Here is a 23,081-nt window from a genome sequence, read left to right as displayed (position 1 = left end):
GTTTAGAGTTTTCATTTTTAGGTAGGGTAACCAGGAAAAGTGGAAGTTTCTGAACTTCACCGCCTCTGCGTCGTGACATTTGTTTTATTTCAATTATCTGATAATTTAATTCTGTTAAATTATCCTTAATTTCCTCAATTTCAGTCGTGAGAAGTAGTCCATTAATTACTACCTTGAGATTCTTATCCTCTGGCAAAATGTACGAATGATGCTCCACTTTCATCTCTTTTAAGATCCTAACAATTCCCTTATAACTCTCAGAATCAGTAGTAATAATTTTAACACCATCCTTAATATTCTGTCCTATGAACTTATATTTGTGTTGATGGAATAACCCTGTTAACGCTTTATATTTGAATTTAGTTTCTTTGAGAATTATCGGAGGTAGTTTGTTCTTTTTAGGTGTTTTAACCTGTGCGTTGTTATCATTTGTGATATTTTGCTGATCTTCAGCATTAGTGGTGTCCATTTCATTGTTATCAGAGGTAGTGTGTTGTTCAGGAATGACAGATTCTTGACTAGTACTCTGTGAATTTTCCTGCGGTACATTAGTACCATTGTTATCTTTATGAGTTATAACTGGTGAAATGATTTGTGTGAAATTGTCTAATTTGATCTTCTTAATACCCTGTCTGGGATTTCTTGTTCGGACTGTTTTGTCTCCAAAACGTTGTGGATAGTCGTCCTCAGAGCTAGAATCTTTATCAAGTGTTTTTTCATCATCAGTTACAATTGTGCTATCATGTATACTAATTGGGCTACGTGCCCTCTCATTTTCCTCATAATTTTTACTTGTGGTTGGAATTTGAGGTTGTGTTTTATCATGATTTAAAACTGAGTCAGTTTTACTTTGAATAAGTAGTGCATTGACAATTTCTAGTGAGCTTAACAAAAAATTTAAGAATTTCGTTTCAATTTCTGTTAGTTCACCTTTATCCAATTTGAGTTGTTCCAACTCATGTATTTGTAATTTGTAACTTTCTACGAGCCTCTCCATGGTCGCGCTAAGCCAAAGCAAAACGCAGAGAAATCCAGAAATCCAGCGCCCATAAGGCAGTAGTCCTACACCCCGGAATGGAGCCCTGGCTCGACAGCCTTCTCCACAGACGGATGTGTAGGCGGAGAACACACGAGGCTCCTTACAGTCACCTGAAGTGAAAGCTTGGGGGTAACTACGTGCGTTATAAAATCCAAAAAAGTCGTGCAGAACAGAGAAAAATTTATCTGATTATTTTAAATCGCGCAGTAAAGCGTAATATAACATAAAATGGCAGAAAACAAGTAACCAGCAATTAGGCTATTTGGCGAGACACGCGGTATTAAATTTCATAATAAAACTCAAAAGGCCAAAAAATAATCGAAAATAAAAAATTAGTGAAAGCGTTTCAGCATTTCACAAATCATACAAACCACAAAATAGCATTAAAAAATGCTGATGCAGTCAGATAAGCAAGGCACGTGTTCGCACAGGCAAACCACGTTGAACGGACGTACTCGGAGAGACAGATCGGAAGCAGGCACAATCTCAGACGGTGAACCTTCACCCACCAAGTCCCCGCTCAGGATGATCTTAGTACCTAATTTGCTAGTTTTAAATTGAATAATTCACCTGAACACGTGATGTATGATTCCGGACAGCATATAAGCCTTTCCGTACCGCGCCACACGCATGGGAAAAATCCGTACTTATGATTAGGTATATTTTCCAATGACATCATTTTCTCTTGCCGTAATGAGATTTAGGTTCTTATGGTTTTGTTTTGTTGAATGAAGCGCATGAGTGACACGGAAGAGTGAAATTTATCCTTTGTGTTCTTTGAATAATAATGCCAGACGAAAACATTTGCATGGAGCTTTATGCTGATGGCTTTCCTGTTTCATGAAATAATAAAATTATAAAATCCTACAAAGACGCTGTTATATCAGAAGCAAATTTAAGTGCTTAGATTATATAAATAGCTGAATTCATGAATTTAGTACAAAAACCGAAACAAGTTAGATTACAAGACGATCTCGACCCAAATGTAAAGCTTTTCTCTGTTCATTATCATTGATATTTTATAGCATATTTTGATTTTTTACACATTGCAGAAAATACTTCCTTTGCAACTTTATACGTTATTTCCATATTAATGTTCCATGTCTAATATTTTGTGTTTGTGTAAGGAAAAAATGCATTCAGTGTTATCGCTGAATTTAATACAAGTGTGTAAGAAATGTAACTTCGTTATCTGATAAACACTAATTGCATACAAATGTACAAAACATGTTACACATGAAAAAACGGGCAATATTCACAAAGTAATATTATTCAATTTAAAGATAACGTATCTCCATTTCTCTCTTCTAAATCTATAGTTATCTAACTTCAAAAGTAAATTTTACTTTTTCAGACTGGCTACAAATATCGAGAATTAACTGTGCATTATGTTACCTCCTAAACGTTTTTGCTATTTGCGAAAGCTGATTTGTCTCACCTTCGAAGACTGCATCTGCAGAGAAAGGATATGTAATGAACATGGTGGTGGTGTATGTGATTATGGCAAATCCTCGAGGGATATCTGCATAAGGGGAGTTATGCCTTCGTGGAGGACTTTCTAAGGGAAACTGGCTCATATACACGTTACATATAAGGAAAACCTCATGCAGCCAGTCCGTTCGCGGAATTCGAACCTCGGACCGAACTACCAGTGTTCAGCGACTTTACCGCTCGGCTGTTGGTAGACTTGTAATGAACATGAAATAATGAATTAATTATTACAACACCTTTAATATGAATGGTTTTAAATAAAGAATACATTTATTAAAAACATTTATACATATTTACGAAGTTAGCGAACTGGAAAAAATAATTCTCTCTCCAGGAAAAAAAATTCACTACATTTTTGTATATAAATTAAATCTTATGGTAACAAAAATACAACGCACATCATTAACTGTAATAATGTTTTCGGTACTCCTATAAAAGTGCAAACGGTAAGGAAGTGTACTCTCGAGCCTAAGCAAAGTCAAGGCGCTCCTAAAAGTGTATAAGGCCCCACCAGCCGCCGAGAGGTAAAGTCGCTGAATACTGGTAGTTAGGTCCGAGGCTCGAATCCCGCGAATGGGCTGGCTACATGGGGCTTTCGTGGTTTTTCCCATGTGTAACGTGTATACGGGCCAGTTTCCCTTAGAAAGTCCTCCACGAAGGCATTCCTCTCCTTAGGCAGATAGCCCTTGAGGCTTTGCCGTAAGCACATACACCAATACCTAAAACTTTATAGGAAATGAATTCAGCTGACAGCCTTTCCAAGCATTGAGAACAGATTTTTAACCTATGCGCATGGGCACGGTACGGAATGCTTATGCCTCTGAACAAGGCACGACCGCTGCTTGTCTGGACGAGTGTTCTGCAATAAATGATTTTTATTTCACTGTTAAAAAGTATTGGAGAGTTCGTCGCCTAATGACCTGATGGTAAAAGGCCTGGCATTTGTTTAGTAATTAAAATAATTCTTGAGACTCATTAGCCGTTAAACGGTAAAATAGCTGAAAATTGCTAAATCGACTAGTGTTCAGATCCTCAGAGAAGTTCTTGCAGGGGAGTTTTCGTGAATTTTCTCAGACGGGAATGTGGATACGAGCCAGTTGCATTTTTAGAAAACCTCCGGAGGAGGAGTACTTTATTCTGTACGTACGGGTGGCAAAAGTCACCCCAAAAAATAGTCAAAATTATTAATTTCTTTTACTTCGTACATAATTTAATAATAGTAAATTTTAATAATAGTAATATTTAATAATAGTAGTAATTTTTAATAATAGTAATATTTCTTTTACTTCGTACAAGGAAATAAAAAAGGTAAATGCATATTTAATAACAAAGAACATAATAAATTTATTCATTTAACGTAAAGGCTCTTTTCACTTATTATTGCGCAATATTGACCTATTCAGTATAATTTTTTACAAAAAGCTTATTATCCCTGGTATTATCAAGATTTTTCCAAGAACTTGTACAGAAAAAGTTTGATGTACACAAAATATTTATTAATTAAGGTTTTGGATTTCGATAGCCAGAAGGCGAAAAAAATTTCTTTGTCCATTTAAAGGTTTAAGGTGAAAATTCTGCAACTAGCAGAAATAGACATCATAATTTATTTTTTAATATTGCTTAAAATTTTATATCTTACTAAAATTATTGATAACATATGAAAATATTATCCACACGTATTTTCATCTATTGCAGCGATGGGCAAACTACGGCTCGAGGGCCAACTCCGGCTCGCCGGAAGGTCCTATATCCCGCCGGCAATAGAATTTAAAGGTGGCAAATAAAAAGAAATATATATTGATATATTAAATATCCATCTCCTTTTCTAATTTGTTTAAATATTATTATTTTTTATTAAAGGACTGATGAATACTTTCTCCGTTTTTGTTCTGCAAAACATAAATCGAAAGAATTATGAAGATGGCTTGAAATAACTGCATTTTGAGTTCGAAAGCAGATTTAAAGACTTCAGTATCATTCAAACAGAATTGGATATTTTTACCATGCCTTTGAAGTAAACTGTGAAGCAGTGAGGTCAGATTTTCAGCTGGAATAAATTGAGTTACAGTCTAACAATCATCTCGAGCGGTTGTTTCTAACTGAGCCAAAGTTGCCAAAGTTAGAGTTTTGCATATCGAAAATAAGTTTCCAAAATCTATTATCTCATCCCCAGACAATCAGTGCTAGGTTTTTCTTCATCTTATACATGTGAACAAGTGTTTTCGACTGTGAAATTAGAAAGAATTATTTCAGAAGCAGACTGACCGACGAACATTTTAGCCTCGTTCCTTAGAATTAGTACATCTCCTTTCGAACCTCAATATGAGGAACTTTTAAAAATGAAATGGCAATTTCATTCATCTCATGAACATATTTAAGTTGTAGTACTTTGTATATTGTTTTTAAAATTTTAGAAAAATTTATCTTGGCCCTTCAATTTTTTTTTTTTTTTCTTTTTCGATCTTTGGCCCGCGACCGAAAAAGTTTACCCATCCCTGATCTAATATGTACAGTGAGAAGTTTAAATGGTCATTGAAATTTAGGTACGTATACTTACCCAGATAAAGATCTTTCATCTGCTTTAACATTAATTAATATTCGATGATTCAAAGAATGCCTCTAAAGTAAAGTTATTACTCATTGTTTGAATTCTTCCACAAGACCTACTTTATTACAGCAGGAATTTCTGCAAAATTTAAGTAATTTTACACCATTAAAAAAAAATCACGAATTTTCTGTAGATTTCTATGGAAATTTCGAAAGGCTTTTAATATTTGCTGACATTTTGAAGAATCCATTTTCGAATTTAACCATGTTACATAACAGCAGACTAGCTCACCGACGGCCGAGCGGTACCGGTGAGGAGCTGCTACCATTGAACACTGGTAGTTCGAAGGGCTCGAATAGCAACGAACGGGCTGGTTGAATGGATTGTTTCGTGATTCTAGCATGGGTACAAGCCAGTTTCACTTAAAAAGTCCTTAACTAAGGTTTGGTTTGGTTTACGTAATTACGTCAAAGCTTCGAGAGTTATCTGCCTAAGGGAAGCGATGCCTTCGTGGAGGACTTTCAAAGGGAAACTGGCTCGTGTACAAGTTACACTTGGGAAAACCATGAAAACGCTCGTGCAGCCGCTTTGTTCGTGGGATTCGAACCTCGGACCGAGCTACCAGTGTTCAGTGACTTTACCGCTCTGCCGTTCGTAGCGGTTCTCAAGGAAGGCATCTTTCCATTTACGCAATAGCTCTTGTGTGCTTTGCTATAATTAAATAAATGAACCAAATCAACCATGATAACCGATATCAAATAAAAAGGTGACATAACTTATTGATGTGACGTAAACTTATTAAATTGTGCTATCAGCTCAAATCAAGATCTTGATCGCTTATAACGGTTCTGTTAGTACTGACAAAGCTTGGCTGTTTGAAAATAAATTTAACATGATGCGTCATTATCTGACAAGTTCTTTGGAAGTGTAAGTGAAATTCGTCGGTTGCGAAATATTCGCAGAATTTTGCGATTTATCCTTAGAAATTTCCATTAATTTTCCATCCTTTTAAATTTCCATCAAATTATGCCATCCTTTCCGCAATGAGATAACTTGTACTATGTGATGCACGAAATAATACTGAAATATTCAACAAGAAGCGCCATATTATAAGAATTATTGAAGAGGCAAAATTTAGCGTATATCACACTATCCCTAATATCTGGAGACTATTTTAAAAGCGTTTCAGTTATGCTTAATTTCAACGTATTCAGTGTGAAGTGCTGACCTAATATATGATGAAATTATTCGGAAAATATACGTATAATTTGAAGGCCTCCAGTTTCTATGATTAAGTTCTATAAATTACCCGAAAATAAATATCAGTTCAGCATTCAAGTTTTTATGTAGAATGATTTCAACTTGGTAACTGAGTTTTAAAGGTAATCTTAACGCTTCATAAAAAAATATCGAATGATTTTTCGACGTTCTCTCATAACCCTGAGATGATATTTATTTATTAATGGTATTAGTAAAATAATTTATTATTTGAATTATATTTAGCAGACAAACATTGCGCTTGAGAAATTTTTCGTTCAATGAGAGACTCGTTAGCTGAAGGACCTAGGAAGTAAACATTTCCACTGATTCTGCAAATGGCTATTGAAAGCATTCAATGTTTCGTCCTAAATTGCATGGGGGAGAGGGCAAAAATAGAGAGTACATGAGTGAAACCTGTTCAGCTCTGCAGACGCTGGAGACGATCGACAACAAATGGCGTGAAAAAGTTCGCCAAGTTTCCTGCTTGGCGAAAGATGCAATTACGTTTTAGGTTTGCTAAGTTTTAGACAAAATTGATGTACATGCATATTTTTCTGCGCAAGAATGACATTTTAATGAATGAATTGTATGATGGTGAATGTTACTTCGTTCCCTGAAGTAAAAAATTATATTTTAATGCAGAAAAAATTAAATGTTCCCCAAAATAGAAATTGACAATCAGTCCGTATGGAGTAGTGGTGCCCTCTATTTTTCAATATTGATACTAATCGAAAAAAACGTTAAAAAAACAAAAGTGATATTCGGCAAATATTTATTAATAATAGGATAAAGCATGCCCTTTTTTTTACTGTAGCAGAATTTTGAAGATGTATTCTATGTAGCAGCAGACTTTTTCATTACTTCACTGAGCTTTTTTCATGTGATACTGTGTTTCTAAATTTGCTAATGTTAAAAGAATAGGAAGACATTTGTCAACAATCCCCCTTAAACTGGCTATTAGCATCATTAGAAGGTTTAACACTATTGACATCATTAACATTTTTTTGGTTAGAATTTTTGTACACTTTAGGAAATTTCGGACATCCAGGATAATTCGCGGTATGTCCCGACTGGAGGCAGTTGCAACACATAACATTTTCTAGTCGCTTTGCTGAGCAATTTTGAGTTTTGTGCTACCCCGCACACTTAACACAGCGGGGCTTAAATTTGCACTGATCAGATGCACAACACTTCCACTTGACTTATACACAGAAATTTAAACATGAAAACCCATAAGATAATTTAAGTAATAAATTGCATCAACACCTAGAATATTTTCAATCTGCAATTGGAACAGTGGCATGGGTGCCTTTGAACGCATTCTATGCATTTGCGTGACCTTACTTATCCTATAACCCAATGTTTCTAACTCCTCTTTTATTTCATCGACAGGGCTGTCTATTGGGAGCCCTCGTATTACTCCTTTTATAGGCCGCTCTAATTTAGTGGTAATTATACAGCGATCAATTTCTTTTTCTTCTAAATATCTAGTAATTATCCTATGATTCTCCTCTGAACAGGGGAACACCTTTAAAAATTCACCATTAATTTTAACTGAGAATTCAGGCTTAGTATCATCTTTTAATGTTTTAGCTAAATCTGAAAACTTAACATAACATTTAACCATTACTGGCTTAATTTTGAAGGGGGTTTACTGCAATCACCTCAGATTTCCCTGGCATTTCAACATCATTAACTTTCTTTTCATTGCAGCCCAGCTTTAACATCAAACTTTTTCATTCATACTTTAAAGTAAAGCAGTTTGGCAACGGTCTCTCTTGATGTCGGAAATCATTTCTAGCCGCAAAAGTATATTTCGGTTAATTAAAATTTCATCTTAAATTTTTTCCTCGATATATTATACATTTATTAATTCTGGTGAGTTTGGTTATAGTGTAAGGTTATTTAAATCTAAATATGCTTTTAATGTTAACATGTTAAACGAATTCATGTTATTATTCTATATTTAATTCTTTCTTATCTTTGACACAGCAGGACGTAACTAATAATTTGTGTGGAATTTTAATAAAAATTTAGATAATGGATGCAACAGAAAGTCATGGGATACCTGAAAGCTTTCCAGATATTTTTTGCTAAGTGCTAATATTTGCGTGCCCTCTTTTTTTTTTTTTCGCCCCCATCACCGTGTTTGTAAATAATGTATGCTTCAGGCCGTACTTATTGTAGCGAAATTTTGTATCCTATTAATCGAGACTGTATGGGAATTAAATGAAGTAATTTAGATGCGAATTTATTTTTTAATTCTTGCAAATGAAAATTTGTTTCTTTAAAAATATTCTAAATGGTTTTAAAGTTATTGAAATCAGACTAAGCCTAATCTCGATAAACGTGAAGATACTGGTGAATCTCCTCGTGGGTCCATAAATGAACTATTACGATCTTATGGAACTGAGTACAAAGAATCTGGATTGCTTAAAGTTCCTTTGCAGTGTGTATCAACTATTAGTTTAATTTGTTATGGATGTTAGTTACTGATTAGTAATGTTCGTTAATACTTAATTTTAACCGGTTCATTTGATATATATAACTTACTATTTTTTTTTAGCTAAACATAGGCATATGACGATATATTTGGTGATTTGCAATAAATAATGTTTTATATAACATTAATTTTATTTTCTAATGGTTGCATATTAAAAGAAAAAATGCTAGGAGTTAAATTAATTGGGGGAGACCATTAAAGAAAATTAAATTGTTTAAATCTAAATTAGAATAAACTCAATAATTAATGTAAAACAAGTTTAATGGTGAAAAACTGAAGAAAATGGCCTTAGTAAAGTGTCAAGAAAAGCTCCCAATTGTTATTTTAAAGATTTTCAAATAATTAAAAGTATATTTTTTGCTAGGTAATGTGAGCCATTCAAATATATAAACATTTAATAGTGTTATTAAAATATACAAGTGTTACTGTGATTTAATATCTTTTGAATGATGAAAATAAGGCAACATACATATGCTTTGAGTGTAACTAAATTTAGTGCTACTTTTTGATTATCCGCACCTTTATTGTCAACATTGGGTAGAATTTCTTTGATATTTTTGAGTGTACATACAACAATAGCCAGCCCATGCATACCTGTTCCACACACGTGTTTGAATACAGGTGGATTTTCACATTTTATAGTCAACAGTCAGTTTATTGATCAGCACATCCTCGTTCCCATCGTTAAGTAATGTGATAATTTAAGAAAGTAAGATCTCTTATGAAATGAACATGATAGGGGTGTTTCTGTTATTATTTATGAATGGAACAGTGTCTTTAAATCATAAAGGTAGTTAAGCAAATGATTTTGCCAGTTTGTGTAGTTGCGAAGGAAAGGATGATTTTCATGATGAGGGGAGGGTGTACAGATAATCAAATAAGTACAAATTTCATAATTGGATTTTCAGAAATTTTGTAATTTAAATAATAAAATTGTATCAAAATTTTCATTTTGATAATTAATGAAAATTTTATCAAAATTTTCATTTTGATCAAATTATTCACATCTGATAAAATCATTCACAGCATAAGAATTCCAGTTATGAAGCAATGTCTGAATATGAAATAAAACAAAATGCAGAAAGTTTCTGTAAAAAATTATCAGGCCGACAAAGTTTTTTTCAAGAAGGTGAACAGTATCTAAGAAGCAGCTAGCTAAATGTGCAAGCTACATTGTAGCATACAATATTGCTAAAAAAAATAAAGCTCTTAGTGATGGTGGGTTCATTAAACAATGCATGCTCCAAGTTTGTGATGTTTTATGTCCAGAGAAGAAAAATAATTTTGAGACTAAGCTTATCTTGAAAAAGGTGACTTCTACAATTGAAAACATTGATAAAAATTTGACATAACAATTAAGAGTCAAAAGATTGACCATTTTAAATTTTGCACCATAGCTATGGGTGAAAGCACTAATATAAATCATACTTCTCAATTATTATTATTTATTAGTATTACAGTCAAAAGTCTTTAATCCGGACTCGTCGGGACTTCGGCGTTTCCGGATTATCGATTTTTCCGGATTATAGATCATCAGTTTAAATCTGGTAAGATGGTATGCAGAAATTATGAAATTAAAAATATGAAACAGTAATTTATAAAATAATGAGCAATTATGATCTAAAGAGTATCAAAATTTGAGCAATTATGATCTAAAGGGTATATGGCTTTATCCATTTTTTGCAGCAATTCCAGTTTTTGTTTGATGGACATTGAAACATACTTTCGTTTTGTAGATCCTTCGGGAGCTCCAGCATCGGAAATTCTATTTGACATAATCGAAAGTTCAAGCTTACTTTTATAAAATTGCTCTTACAGTCTGCAAAAAATAATAAGCCTGATCCAACTCGAAGATTAAGGAACAACGCAATCGTCAACATTAACTGAAATAGATAATTAGATAATTTTAGCTTATACCGTCCGTTATACGTTAAACGCGCACGCAAAAACGTATTTTGCGCACACGCATGTGCGCAGTTGTAAAGGTCTTACGCTCACGTGTAAATGCCTATGCACATGCGTCAACCTGGCGCATGCACAGAAAGTTTTTAGCTTTGAGTTCCGGATTATGGGTGTCCGAATTAACGACTTTTGACTGTATTATAAGTATTATGTATAAGAATATTATTACGTGCGTATGGGTTTGTAATAAACTGAATGCACAAGTCTGATGAAAAGTGAATAAAAATTATTCTTATCACAATAATTAAAAATAAAATGCTGAAATTTCCTCAGAGATATTAGTACAATATTGCAATATATCACAGTACTTATATTTTAAACTACTAAAACGTTAGAACTCGATTCAAAACAGAGAAAGCTAATCCGATCTTACTGCGAATTCGCTACAGTCAACAACAGTTATCCAAAAAACTGAATTCAGATGTTTTCCTTCGGCTCTTATAAGCTTTTTAATCAAGCACAAGAATATTCTGGTATTTTCTCGATTTTTTCCGTAAAGCAAAAGCATAAAATTATGAGATATCTATTTATTAAATGCGCATGATCCTGTATTTTTAATTTTTCGGTATAGCTTTCTCTTCAAATAAGTTCTCATACTGCATTGCAGGGTGATATAAAACGATTTTAATTAATTCTAATAAAAGTAGCTAAATAAATACAAAAACCATAACAGTATTATTTATAAGTACAATTTGTATTATTTATAAGAGGTGATGAGAACTTTGAAATTACTGAGGAACTGGTATGCTTGTGTTCTTTAACCCTCTGACTGCTCAATTTGTAAACCAAATTCGCTTCCAAAATTGCATTTTTTTTTTTCCTTCATATTTTAAATCTATATATATTGAAAAATGCACTTTTTTTCTAGAAAATATTTTTTATATAGATTTTTATCATGAGAAAGTAAGTTGCCAGAAAAACCAATTTCAGATGTTATCACCAAAAAAATCTTTTTTTAAAATAAATTTTAGTCGAATTACACTTATTGCATAATATAAAAAAGTAATTTAAGAAAATATAAAGTGCTGAGGGAAAAATAACTTAGAAATGATTAGTATAATAGAAATAATTAGTATGATAGAGTTCAAGGCAAAGTCCAACCTCACAGTCTTTGCACCAGAATCAATAAATCTACTTATTAATGTAATCAATAAATGTAATTAATAATTCAATAATTTAATTAAATAATCAAGATAATCGCTGAACGTTTTCTAGCAGCCATTTCTGTAAGAAAACGCACTATTAACGATATCTGTTGGCTAAAACGTAAACTAAATGCCTAATACTGTATATAATTTATTTCAGTGGTTATACGGGGAAAAACGGGATGCGCTCCTCAATAAAGGAAGAAAAACATGCCTGCGGGATGAGCAAATTTTGCTACATTTGAGTTGTCCGTGGAAATCGCAGGATGATCAGCCAGAGGGTTAAAGGAAACAACAATGGGATGTGATATTTTTCGTGAATTTCAGGAAGGGTTTTTAACTTTGAAAGTGCCTATAACAAATGTATGTAATATTACAACCAATGGAGCACCAAATATGAAAGGGAAAAAAATCTGGATTAACAATGTTGTTTTTCTACATTGAGTTGTACTGTACATCAAGATACTCTGCGCTGCATTGAATATGAAACCTGTGCTTGATGTAGTTGTGTAAGTACTATTTGATTTCGTGGGATTACTCGCAGGCAATTTCGAGATTTTTTTCAGTCCATGCAATCTGAATACTCTGATGTACTGTATTACACAAAAATAAGGTGGCTTAGTGCAGGATGTGTTTTCGAGCGAGTTTGGCTGCTGAAAGATGACATTATATCGTTCTTTCATGAGAAACAGTGTTCTGCGGAGTACGAAATGTTAGAAGATGCAGAATGGCTTTCTGTTTTGGCATTTTTCAGATTTTTGTCATATGAGAAACATAAATGTCAAGATGCAAGGGAAAAGTCAATATATCGATGATATTTGGGCCTGTTAAACTAAACTTAATCTGCTGGGCTAGCTAAGAATGACTTGTCTCATTTCCTGAGGTAAAATTCAATACCCTCAGTAAATGAAGAGAAGCTTAAGAATTATGAACATGGCTTGAAAAACTGCATTTTGAGTTCAAACTGAAATTTCAAGATTTCGGTGCCATTTAAACAGAATTGGATATTTTTACCATGCCTTTAAATGTAAATAATAAATCATAAAGGTCAGATTTGCAGCTTAAATTGAGTTGATATCTTAACATCATCTCAAGTAGTTGTTCCTAAATATGCCAAGTTAGACTTTTAAAAATTATTATCGAAAGTAAGTTTCCCAAGTTTAATATCTCATGCCCAGAAAATAAGTGCTATGTTTGCTTCATCTTATATATGTAAACAAGTGTTTTCAGCTATGAACCACAGAAAAAATTATTTCAGAAGTTGACTGACAGATGAGCATTTAGCCTCGTTCCTTAGAATCAGTACATCTCAATTCGAACCTCAATATAATCGCAATTTCATTCATCTCATTAACAAATTTAAATTGTAATACTTGTATATTGTTATTAAAATTTTAGGAAAATTTATCTTGGCACGCCAAACTTTTTTTTTTTTTTTTTTTTTTTTTGATTTTTGGCCGTGACCAAAAAAGTTTGCCCATCCCTGATGTATGCAGACCATTAAGGTAGTTATCAGAAAGTAATGTTTCCAGATACAACTGGTATGATGGGGTTATTTTGGAATTACAATCAAGGAAAGACCTCTTTATTATGGCATGTTTTACGTAACTGATATTTTGAATTTAAACTTTTGGTCCCTTAGCTGGTTAAACATTGATATGATTCTGATTTGCAAATGCAGTCAGTGGCATACAGTCAGAACTCTTGAAGAAATGCATGAAATGCTAAAAAAAGTAAGAAATAGTACCTGTGTTTTATATGATGATATATCTGCGCATATTCAAATCTGCCATTCGGATATGGTTTATAACATTTAACGTTTCTCTATATGTATATATTTGGATCATAAAAATATAGCGATGTCACATATTTTGCCCCACATTGAAAAATCATTCTAGCATTGCTGTCTTATGAATAAAGAACTGAAGATGTAGTGGAGTATTTATTTTTCAAGTACTTGAGAGCATTACTAAAGGGAAATAGTTGCTTTTAAAATTCGGTAATAAGTACGTTAATCTGTATGGCAAGTATGTTAAAAGTCAGATTACGAGTTTTAAAATTTCCTGTTTTGTTCTATTTAAGTTGGGAGTTCGTCTCATATCTTTCCAGGAATAGTTTTTTTTAATAAAGGATATATTTTAAGATATGTTTGCAGCAGTCTTGATTAATAAACTGATGTACCATGCTGTTATGTAGATGATATTAACACATTTTTTAGAATGATTTCAGGGTTATTTAAGTAATGTTGAAAATGTAAATTCAACATTCATTAAATTTTTGACCTGATAACCTTTTTTCTGAACTGTAAGTCTACGTCGTAATTTCCATGATAGAAGAGCTTTCATAACATTGAATATTGGGCATGCATTATAACATAATTTGGTTGATATTTGTAGCAAATGAATGATGTGAATATATCATTTCAAGGGAAAAAAAGTCTCTGAATTTTGTGAAATGTCAAAATGACTTCTTGAAGAAGAAAAGTGGGGAGGTAGAGTGCATGGTTGAAGTGTGTAGGAAAAGACAACGAATGCTTCTCTCTTAAAGTATGTGTTTTGGATAGAAATAACAGCAGAAATTTCAAATAAAATGGAAGAAAATAGTCTTAAACATCTCAAAACTTCATTCAAACCTTATTTTCTGTCAGATTAAATGAAGGTGCTTGATGATTTTAAATAGGTACCAAATAAGTTCAGCATGGGAAATAAATTATATAAACTACCCAGTTCAAGGAATTAAAGTCCTCATAGACTTAACAGTGAATTAAGAATCACATTTTTAAACTACTGCATTTCTGGCTCCAGAGTACAGCAAAATTTATTCAAAAACTTCTCTGAGGAAGCAAAATGAATGTAGTTGTCTTTCTCATTTATATATTTCTGTGAAACTATGTTCTCTGCCTATGCAGATATTAAAATATAGTACAGAAGCTATAGAAATGTAGAACTAGGTATCCCTCTGTAATTAATATCTACTAAAATCAGAAAAAAAGTAGTCACTGGTGTCTCATTAATCGTCTGCTTAATTTTTAATTAAAATTGCATAATTTTTTTACTTCATATTTGAAATGTATGTACTGTTTCATAAACTTAATGCAAATATATGAAATTTAGCTGACAACCAGCCCTATCTATTTAACAAAGCATGATTTTACAGTCTAATTACTGCACAAAAGCCATTACTGACAGTTAAACATTGAAAGAGCATAATACACATTTAATAGAAATAGCAGACATATGCAGTTAGAAAAAAGAGAAGGGTACCCCTTGTAGTATCGCCAAGTTGTTTTATTTATGGTAGCCTGAGTAGTTGAATGTTATGGAAAACCTACTATGATGTAATTGGTTGCATGATTGTGGTAACTTCGTAAGGGTTGTGGTGTTTTGGTTAGGAAGTATATTGCTTGTTTTGTGGTTTAGATGGTAAAATGTCTGAATGTGGTAAGATTAATTTGAAGTTTCTATACAATGGAAAGAAAGGAAAAAAGAGCATTACTTGACTGGTGTGTAAATGAAGATTTACTTAGTAGCCATCATTAGGTGTCCTGTTTGTAGGAAGGAAATGTGTATGGTTGAAGGTCACTACGGAGGATATTTTTGACTCTTATTTTGTGAATTTATGTGGCCACGCCAGCATACAGATTCTAGTTCAGATAATTTTAGGAAGTTTTTGGATGCTGTTAAGGAATTTTGTTTGACTGAAGACGTGCTAATTCGTAAATAAGATAAGTGGATAGTTCCTTTGTGTAGTGCAAAGATGAATTTCCTTTCTTGTATTATTTCATTATTTGATTTAAAATGTAGTTTATTGAGATTATCTATTTTTTTTTGTTGGCTGCTCCTTTGACTTTTTAAGTGAATATAGTTCAATGTGTACATGGACAAAGTCAAGGGAGTGCGCAAAGCCTAGTTTGTGCAATTCTTTGATGTTTTTTTGAAGTGAAAATAGGTTAATGTGTACATGCGTAAAATCAAGAGAGTGCTCAATGTCATTTTTGTGCAATTCTTTTTATTTTTGTAGCGGCCAAAATAACAAGTCAAAGAATTGCACAAACTCGTTATCCATGTGCCGCTAAAAAATCATGAAGTTTAGCCAAGGGGTACCCGTAAATGTATTTTTACCGACATAACGCTACAGGATGAGCAAATTTTACTATATGTTGCCTAAGAAAATTGCAAGGTAAGCAGTCAGATGGTTAAACATTTACACATTATGTTATGTCTAATTTAGATGTACTGGTGTACTACGGTACACACTAGTTGAAACATACTGAGTAAAATTTAAATGTTCTTCTATAATGATGATAAATATTCAAAAATTTACAGTGGAGAAATTGTTTATTGTGTGGATCTTTTTTATGATTGCTCTTATCTGTAATATAAAACCTGTTGTAACACAGATGGTTTGATTTATTGAACTAGGAGTAGATGTTAATGACCATATTCTTATAATAGCATTGGTGAGAATTAAGAATGAAATAAATTTAAATAAAATAAAATGATTCATTTCAAAGTTTTTAAAATATAAGTTTATTGCAAGGCCATTGCACAATTATCTAAATCTCTCTTTATTTCATATTTCTTCTTTTTCTGTCATGTAATTTTACTTCTAAGCATCATTATCTAGTAAGACAAAGTGTAGGTCAAAGAGGCTCCACCACAGCAATTGCTTTTAAAAAAGGCTCTGCAAGTCAAAAGGTTTGTAAACTACTGCCTAAACGTAACCTAATCCATTAAGGAATTTTTTTTTTGATTTAGGCAGAATTAAAACTGAATTAATCCTTTGCGTATCAGAAACATAATGCCAATATATTAACTTTTAAGTTAATTATTTGATTTTTATGAATGATGAGCTGTTCAGTTCATTTTCTCCGAACGTAAGTTGCATATTCCGAAATGCAAAATTTTAATGTGTTTTTTGACCTGTGTGTATGAAGGTGCAGGAACAAGAACTGTTATAGATTTCTTTAACAAGAATTCTTATTAGGAATAGGGTTTTTAAGAACAGAATTATGCATTGTATTGATTGGTGAAATTCATATAAAGAATGCTAACTTGAAATATTTCAACTAATTAATTTAAAACTGCATATGCAACATTCATCTTTTACTATGATCAAGAAGTACCGGAATGTCAACTTCAAATATATTTTTGCAAGATATGTAGCAATGTTTTAAGAACTTAATGGCTTTCAATATCTGGCAAACAAACTGTATTTGGTTTATCTTTTATTGCTTGCTATTAAAGCAAAGAACATACATTAAATTTGTGGTACTTTTTGATTATCTTTACCTCCATCAAAAATTTGCTAACTCGTTCATGACCAGGGAGAGAAACTTTTAAGTATATTTTGCATATGTTTTAACTGTGTGTCCAATGTTACTTGCTCCTTTTACATTCTTCTCTATTTATGCAATGCTTACACACTTCTCAATTTTTTGCACATGTGTTTCCAAATACACAGCACAGAAGAAAAGAGATTGGAGAATTGCATAAGCTCACCACCAAAATCCTAAAATAAGAAGGAAAAAACGGCCCATGATACCTTTAATTGAGCCAGATTACATTCTATGCTCGCAGAAAACAATCCAAGATTCCAACAAAAACTGCAGTGTGTCGTTCACAGCTATGTTGAAACTGAAACAGCCACAGGAATTGCATAATCATCATTAATTATAATCACGCTGGCAAAAATGTCTGGAAAAGTAGAAAGTCATCTAGGGAGATGCTATGCATTATCACATAAATTCTGTATTGGGAGTTTGGTGTGTTGTGTCATCAGTACTTTTACACGTATTTTGATGATGGGGGGGGCAGGGAGTTTGGTGTGTTGTGTCATCAGTACTTTTACATGTATTTTGATGATGGGGGGGCATAATCAGAAAGTACCAATTTTGTTTTGGAATTTCTGCTTAGTGAATCTTGAGGACAACACTTTATTAGAAGTGAAATTTTTGAGTATATTTAAGGAAGGCAGGAAATTCATCAAAGATGAACCATGATAGATCATCCACATCAATTACTGTGCAAAATGTCAAAGATTGCGTGCTTGGGAATCCTTGTTTAATAATTACAGAAGTTTTTAACAAGTTCCCATATCATTTGCATCCTGTGAAGCAACACTGAAAGATCTTGTAGCTCGTCATTTCTTTCATTGTTCCAGAAATGTTGATGTCAAAGAAGAAAAATTAAAAAGGTGTTCAAGTTTCCCAAAAAAGAATTTTCTGAAGGTGATTTCTTAAAATGCATTATGAGTGGTGAAACATGGCCCTATTCTTTTGATATAGAAACAACTTAGCATCAATTGAATTCTGCTTGAAGCAAGAATTTAAATGACCATGTAAAAATCGGTCAAAAACTCAAGATAATGTTGACTTTTTTGGCTATCTTTATATATTATGAATTTTTATCATCTGGCCAAACTTTTAATCAAGAATATTATTTGAGAGTTTTGTGACATTTGCGTGAAGTAGTTTATAGAATATAACCTGAACTGTGGCTAGATAATTCATGGATTATGTTAATGCATAACCCATAACTTGTTAATGCACTTTCTTGCAGTCATCTGTGAATTTTTATTTAGAATTTTAACAAAATATGGATCTCTGAGTTCTGTATTTTACCTGAATAGACACATTGAGACCTTTTTCTTATTTCCACAGTTAAAATTGGCATTTTATGGATGCTGTGTTGAGTAGAGATGGTTTTCTGCTGGCAGGAAATATCTTTTTCATTACCAAAGCCTAATACTGGTAAAAATTAATAAAAATGTTCAAAACACAACATTAATTGGTAAAATATATTTTAAACACTTTTGTTAAAATTAACGGAACTACTCTGATATGCGCCCTCAAGTCGCCAAATATTTTTGGCGAGAAACTTTACGTTGCCATATTACTATCTAAATTTTTTGTCTACATTTTGAACTTTTAGCCTAAAATGTCTCCAAAAACGCGGTTTTCGCACATACAAAAACTACGTTTTGAACACACAATTTAACTAAAAATCTGAAACAAAAACAAAAAATTTAGATAGCAAAAACGTAAAGTTTCTAACCAAAAATATTTGACAAGAATCCATGTACACAGCGACATGTTTTAACTTAAAAAACATCTACGAATTGCACAATGTAGGCAACGAACGAATCTACAAACTACGCAGACCTCGCTTTAATAAATTAACAGAACAACAATAAATTTCAAAGAATACCATGTACACAGCATCCTGTTTAAACTTTAAAAAAATTCTACGAATTGCACAATTTAGGCAAGGAAGGAATCTACGATCTACGCACTCTTCGCTTTGATAAAATAACAACAATAAATTTCAAATAATACCATGTACACAGCGTTCTGTTTCAACTTTAAAAAACATCTACGAATTGTACAGTCCAGACACTAAACAACAAAATAAACTAAAATAAATTTCAAACAATTTAAAAAAACAACAGTAACGACAGAAATTCATACTAAAGAACCAATGAACATAACATTCTACAAAATAAGAACAAGGATAAAATAAAATGCACTTACCATGAATTAATGCGTTTTCGAATAGCAGAAATATAAATTTCATACCGCCACGTAATCACTATCGTATTTACATCACAGCCAGACACACTATCCAGAAAATTTATACTATGGTTCACAAATAAATAAAATCACAAATCCCTACTTCTATCATGCACTGCCATTAAAAATAATCTCCCAGACCCTCTTTCCACACTTCTAAATACCCACTACCCCTCAAGAGTATAGCCACAATCATATTTCCTTTTGCCGAACTTCAATTCAACAACTACCATTTTATCTTTCCCTCCCATCTTCTCAGACACAGAGGCGAACCAACGAGCTCCAGCGAAAGATTTTTCAACGTCAACAGGGTTGCCATAGAACACGCAATTGCGCCAAAAACCAGTGCAGAACACATATCGCCACATTAGGTGAAATTAGGGCATATATTAGAGTTGTACCAAATTAACGTTATTTTATTAAATTATTTTAATTTTAATTGGACATAGCAAAAAAAATCGGTGCGAAAATGTTTCCAGCGATTCAAGATGTTTGGAACCATAAATGCCGGTATTCGCAAACTGTATGCATGCTGGTTCTGAGTGGATTTGCTTTAATTCTGTAAATACAGGGCCTGAGAAAGGAAAGAAATTAAACTACCCTTAACAGCCAGTATGAGATTCTACCAACAAAAATAAATGTGTGAATTTTTAGAACATGAAAAATATATACATTTTTAGTGAATCTATTATATTTAAATATATTTTAATTGAAAAAGTGTTGTATATAATAATACAAATGTTACATTAACCAAAAATTCTTTGTATTTTAAATTAAGAGGCTCAAAAGTGTTAGAATTGGTTGCAAAAAAAAAGTAACTGTGAAAACACAATGGTTTACTTGAACAAAAATTGTTTTTAACATATTAACATTAATATTCAATTATTGATAATGGTTTAAAATAAAAAAAATGTACAGTGAGAATATAAAACAATGAAACTATATTACTAAAATATTCAAGAATTTCTGAAAAGCTGTGTGAAACAAAGGAGTAAAAATATACACAATATTCGAATGTTCATATTGATTAAAATTATTGTATGTTTCCTCAAAAATATATAAGAAATTGAAATTGCCATGATAATTAGATAATTTATGTATGTGTGTGGATGACTCTGGGGCATGCAGAATTCACATTTTTGTGCCAAGCTTGTATGTAACATTTTTTCTTAATATGTATTAAACTGTGAAAACTTAGATTGAGGAAGAGCCCTTTTTTAAGTAAAGAAATATTAGATTAAATTAGTTTAATTGATTAAGGCAAGGCAATTGAAGGGAGATTAAATTAGGTTAATTGATTAAGGCAAGGCAATTGAAGGGAGATTGGGAGGAACCTTTTTTTTAGCTAAAAAAGGAATAATAGATTAGGTTAGGTTAATTGATTAAGGGGGAGATATTTGTAGAGAATTTTCTAGGAACACTGGCTTGTATCCATATTGCATATGGGATAAATAATGAAAACTCCCATATAGCCAGCCTGTTTCCATGATTTAAACCTAGGTCAAATTTCTAGTGTTTTTGGCTCCTGGTGGGTGAAAGATTAATTCATTTTGCTAATAAATATCTCTGGACAAGGATACCTTTTATTAATTTATATATGTTGCAAAAGAAATAATTTTATATCGTACGTTTTTTTATATGCCTAATTACTATTTTTATTTATTTATGAGAAATTTTACTTTAATGATGCGATGATTCATAACAGAGATGGTTTTTAATTACAATAATTTTTTATTTATTTTTATAACAATTTAAAATGCGTCGCATAAAATTCTTATATTTTGATTTTCGAAGCCGAATTTTAAGTCTCGGCCATGCAATCGTTACTTGTGTAAGTTATTAAAAAAAAGTTAATTTTTTCTTTTTTTATAAATGGAAAAAAGCTTTTAGGCAGCATAGCGTTGTCATCTGCTTAGCAGCCGATAGCTGTGTGCGCTTGCGCGTTAATGGCTGACAGCCAAAACCCGGATGTTTCAGATGATGTCATCAAAACAGACTTGTTTTGTTTTGAGGTTTGTAGCCTGTAGTTTTGATTTAATGAGTTTGTATTCTGTTTGAAGCCTGTTACTACCAGAGAAGCGAAAGAGAATTTTTTTTTTTGGTATGTTCCTAGCTGTAATGTAAAGTGTACTGGAATACGCATAATGTTACATAAGTGGCTTTCTTTGCAGTTCAAATGTGTATTTCTGTTACTTCTGAAATTCGCATGCAGAAATAAGTGAATTGTTATAAAATTACGTGTTCCTTACTATGTGAACTGTTGAAACACGTGGTTTTTCTTCTGGGGTAAGCCTAACTGTTGTGTTTATGGAAGATTGCTTCTTCGCATCCTCATAGTAAGAGTTTTAATTTTTTAAATATTAAGAATATGTCTAATATTTTGTAATGATGGTTCAAAAGCTGAAAGTACAAATATCGTGTAGTAATTCATAACGAATCCTGACGGGTGTGTGGAAAAATAATCCAAAATAAAATTCAGGCAGGAGGTTGTACCGGCATGCACTCTTTTGCATGCATTATAAATTTAACTCTGCCCTTGAAAATTTAAATTGTGTGAAAAAGAATTACTTTATTTTCATTAATAAAGGAATTTTCCGTAAATGCAATTAAAGTAAACTAATAGTAGAACTTAAATTGGGAAAATTTCATTCCAACCTCCCTAGTGCAGCATGTCTTTAATAGATATTTAATTTTTTATTATCATACAACCATTGTTTTATCAATTAGTATTATATTTGAGTTTGTTTTACTTAATGGTACAAACGGTATCTGTGTATGCTCATTAATTATTAAATTTATTATATTTAAAAGTGTGTATATAAATAAAAGTTTAGATGTTTTTTATGGTCTGGAATTTCAGATTTGTAAAATGTACACTCATTAGCTTTCTCAAATTTTGTTTTACATTAATGTAAAATTATTAATATAAAATTAATGTAAATAAATTAATGTAAGATTCAGGTATTGCATAAAGTTACAAATTTTATATTGTATAAAGTTGAGTTTAATGTCAAGATGGTTTATTTGGAAACTGTATCAAATTGAAAAAGCATGACATTACTTTGAAAAACTTGAGTTTTAATGGATTCTTCCAGTACTGTATGAATGGAAAAGAATGTAGCGGAAAGGAAGCTCCGTCTTGAGAAAAGCTGATTTTTTTAAATCTTGATAGAAATATTTTCGCAGAGCACACACAGTAAATACAGTCAAATACCGAAAATCCGTGTTGCCTCTCAAAATGTAAACATTCAGTTTATAGGTTCCGGAAACCGGAACATTGAGTACGAAATATTGAAGAAAAAATACTTAGCGAATAATAATGAGTCATAATGGAAATACCAAATTATTGACATAAAAAAAGTTTAAAAAATAAGATAAAAGTTTTTTTCCCTCTAATTTCTGCATCGAGGTAAGAAAGTACACAATTCACTCAACTCTTCTTTCAAGTTCACGTTGTATTTTCTGAGCTTTGTTATTTTACTAGATTGTTTAGTGCTGCCTTTTTTTTATAATCCTGATATTTTGTGGATAAATTAAGAATTATTTTAAATTTCAGCCCTTTT

At 32.1% G+C, this 23,081-nt stretch overlaps 1 protein-coding gene and 1 pseudogene across 5 annotated transcripts in view; both read left to right on the top strand.

Moving 5' to 3' along the window:
- The first annotated feature begins 8,075 nt into the window (after positions 1-8,075).
- The window catches only part of LOC118197721 (ubiquitin-conjugating enzyme E2 L3 pseudogene), a 32,108-nt pseudogene continuing 17,102 nt past the window's right edge, over positions 8,076-23,081 (top strand). For 3 of the 4 annotated variants that reach the window (XR_015042720.1, XR_015042718.1, XR_015042719.1), the window contains exon 1: positions 8,093-8,216. The product of XR_015042720.1 is annotated as a ubiquitin-conjugating enzyme E2 L3 pseudogene, transcript variant X4 (transcript). Of the gene's footprint in view, positions 8,217-23,081 lie in introns of all 4 variants that reach the window. The other variant, XR_015042717.1, reaches the window with a different exon arrangement.
- LOC118185171 (multidrug resistance-associated protein 1-like) overlaps positions 21,525-23,081 on the top strand; it is a 306,818-nt gene continuing 305,261 nt past the window's right edge. Inside the window, exon 1 of the mRNA XM_085822378.1 lies at positions 21,525-21,854. The gene's annotated coding sequence lies outside the window, so the exon portion shown is untranslated. The remainder of the gene's footprint in view (positions 21,855-23,081) is intronic.

The sequence above is a fragment of the Stegodyphus dumicola genome, chromosome 8 (assembly GCF_044657685.1).
Source record: "Stegodyphus dumicola isolate Sdum_Otavi_A_Nest chromosome 8, ASM4465768v1".
Classification (NCBI taxonomy): Eukaryota; Metazoa; Arthropoda; class Arachnida; order Araneae; family Eresidae; genus Stegodyphus; species Stegodyphus dumicola.
Note: the sequence above shows the minus strand (reverse complement) of the source record. Positions and strands in the feature narration are given on the sequence as shown.